Raw genomic sequence first — 2,873 nt, forward strand, 5'->3', positions numbered from 1 at the left:
ACTAAGTTCTAGGGTGTGTGCATTGAGCTGGATTCTGGTGAGTTGAATTTAATCCCCACTTTCAATAGTGGCCCGCTGGACCGTGGTGAGAGAACCCTGAGCAGAGAAACAATCTCAATATTCCTGCGTGAAAATGACCCTAACCTTACAAGAGTACTTATAGTGAGCCCTTAATAAGTACCATAATTAACAATCTGGGAATAGTAAAACCACTCTTGAGGAGAGTTTATGAAAAACTGAGCTGCAATTGTTGAAATAAAAACTCCTCACTATTGCCTTCAAAGCTCTTCATCACCTTGCCCCCTCTTACCTCACCTCCCTTCTCTCCTTCTACATCCCTGCCCTCACACTCCACTCCTCTGTTGCTAACCTTCTCATTGTGCCTCCATCAAGCCTGTCCCGCCATCGACCCCTGGCCCTCATCCTACCTCTGGCCTGTAACGCCCTCCCTCCTCAAATCCACCAATCACTCTTCCTCCCTACAAAGCCCTACTGAAGGTTCACCTCCTCCAAGAGGCTTTCCCAGACTAAGCCCTCCTTTTCCTCAGCGCCCCCTCCCTTCCGCGTCACCATGACTGGCACCCTTTGCCCTTCTCCCCTCCCTTCCCCACAGAACTTATGTATATATGTATATATTTGTGAATCTATAATTCTGTTTACATTGATGCCTGCTTACTCCTTTTGCTGTGTATATATCTATAATTCTATTTATTTATAATTGATGCCTGTTCACTTGTTTTGTTGTCTGTCTCCCCTCTTCTAGTCTGTAAGCCTGATGTGGTCAAGGACCTGTCTACTTGTTTTATCACCTGTCTACTTGTTTTCTTTTGTGTCTGTCTCCCCCTCCTAGACTGTGATCCTGTTGTTGGGTAGGGACCGTCTCTATATGTTGCCGATTTGTACTTCCCAAGCACTTAGTATAATGCTCTGCAACAGTGAGTACTCAATAAATACAACTGAATGAATGAATGAATTGTCTCTACTGTTGAATTGTACTTTCCAAGAGTTTAGTACAGTGCTCTGCACACAGTAAGTGCTCAAGATATTCGATTGAATGAATGAATGAATGTAAATGTTTTGAGCTCCTTTATGAAGCATCATTTAATCATCTCAAGATAAACCTGACAAGGATTACCGTTCTTTTTACAGAATCTGCAGCTCTCACTTGTGTACTTATTGCCTACCTCAAGTTGATGGAGAATGAAAACAATGTGACAGAATTCATTCTGTTGGGACTCACACAGGATCCAAGGGTGCAGACAATCATCTCTGTTGTGTTTTTATTAATCTACATCATCACCGTGGTGGGGGATTTGATCACTGTGGTAACCGTAGCTTCCAGTAAGACTCTGGATTCCTCCATGTATTTCCTTCTGGCTCACTTGTCATTCATAGAAGTCTGCTATTCCTCAGTCAACACACCTAAATTGATCATCGACTCCCTCTCTGAGAAGAAAATCATCTACTTCAAAGGCTGTATGACCCAGGTCTTTGGAGAGCATTTTTTTTGGCGGGGCTGAGATCATTCTCCTCATGGTGATGGCCTATGACCGTTACGTGGCGATATGTAAGCCGTTGCACTACACCACCATCATGAGCAGACATCTCTGTAACTCACTGGTGGCCGTGGCCTGGATCGGAGGTTTCCTTCATGCTACAATACAGATTCTCTTCATGGTGCACTTACCATTCTGTGGCCCTAATGTCATTGACTACTTCATGTGCGATTTATTCCCCTTGCTGAAACTGGCCTGCTCCGATACTCACACCTTGCACCTGCTGGTTGCTGTTAACAGTGGCGGCATGTGTGTGTTAATCTTTGTCCTGTTGATGATTTCCTATGCCTTCATCTTGCACTCCCTGAAGACCCTGAGTGCCGTGGGTAGGCTCAAAGCTCTCTCCACTTTTGCTTCCCACTTTACCGTTGTCATCTTCTTCTTTATTCCATGCATCTTTGAATATGTGCAGCACACAACAACCTCATCCATTGTCAAGACTGTTGCAATATTTTATACTATGATAACCCCCATGCTAAATCCCTTCATCTACACGTTGAGAAATGCAGACATGATAAATGCCATTAGAAAGTCAGTGAGCAAAACAGTGACTTCTGCCCTTGAATAAGTGGAAACTTGGGAAAAGGGTTATTAATATAAATGAGGAAATCGCCTGGAGAATGTTCTAGCCCCCTTTTTTGAGAACATACAGTGTATTGATCAAGGGAAACTTGGTCGATGGTTTTCATAGATTTGAGGTCAGAGGTCAAATGAACATCATTTCTTTATTGATTTGGAAATCTTCCAGTTTTAGATGCTGTTTTACCACCATCCTCTGGCTACTTGTCATTCATGTATAGCCATTTCTACTGCAAGTACAGAGAATAAAGGAGAGGAGTGTCATTAAAGAATTTGGAAGAGCTGGTCTAATGGAAAGAGCATAGGCCTGGGAGACAAAGGAAGAGGATTCTCATCCCAGCTCTGCCAGTGGCCTATTGTGTGACCTTGGGCAAGTCACTTAACATCTCTGTTGCCTCATCTGTAAATTGGGATGAAATATCTGTTCTCCCCCTAATTAGGCTATGAACCCCATGTGATGCAGGGACTGCATCCTACCTGATTAGCTTGTGTCTACCCCACTGCTTAGTACAATAGCTGACTCAATGTAAGCACTTAAATAATAATAATGATAATGATAATAATAATAATAATAATAATAATAATAATAATAATAATGGACATTGTGAGAACTACTATGACAAAGTATTTATTGAAGACCCACTGAGTGCACTCTACTAAATGCAGTTCCCTGTACTAAGTGTTTGGGATAGGAAAATGTAAAGAAGCCATGCCTTCCCTGCCAACTAGTAGCATAAA

General features: G+C 42.5%; 1 pseudogene; it reads left to right on the top strand.

Annotated features, from left to right (window-relative positions):
• The first annotated feature begins 1,193 nt into the window (after window positions 1–1,193).
• LOC119923833 lies at window positions 1,194–2,124 on the top strand (annotated as a pseudogene).
• The last annotated feature ends 749 nt before the right edge of the window (window positions 2,125–2,873 follow it).

The sequence above is a fragment of the Tachyglossus aculeatus genome, unplaced genomic scaffold, assembly GCF_015852505.1.
Source record: "Tachyglossus aculeatus isolate mTacAcu1 unplaced genomic scaffold, mTacAcu1.pri scaffold_289_arrow_ctg1, whole genome shotgun sequence".
Classification (NCBI taxonomy): domain Eukaryota; kingdom Metazoa; phylum Chordata; class Mammalia; order Monotremata; family Tachyglossidae; genus Tachyglossus; species Tachyglossus aculeatus.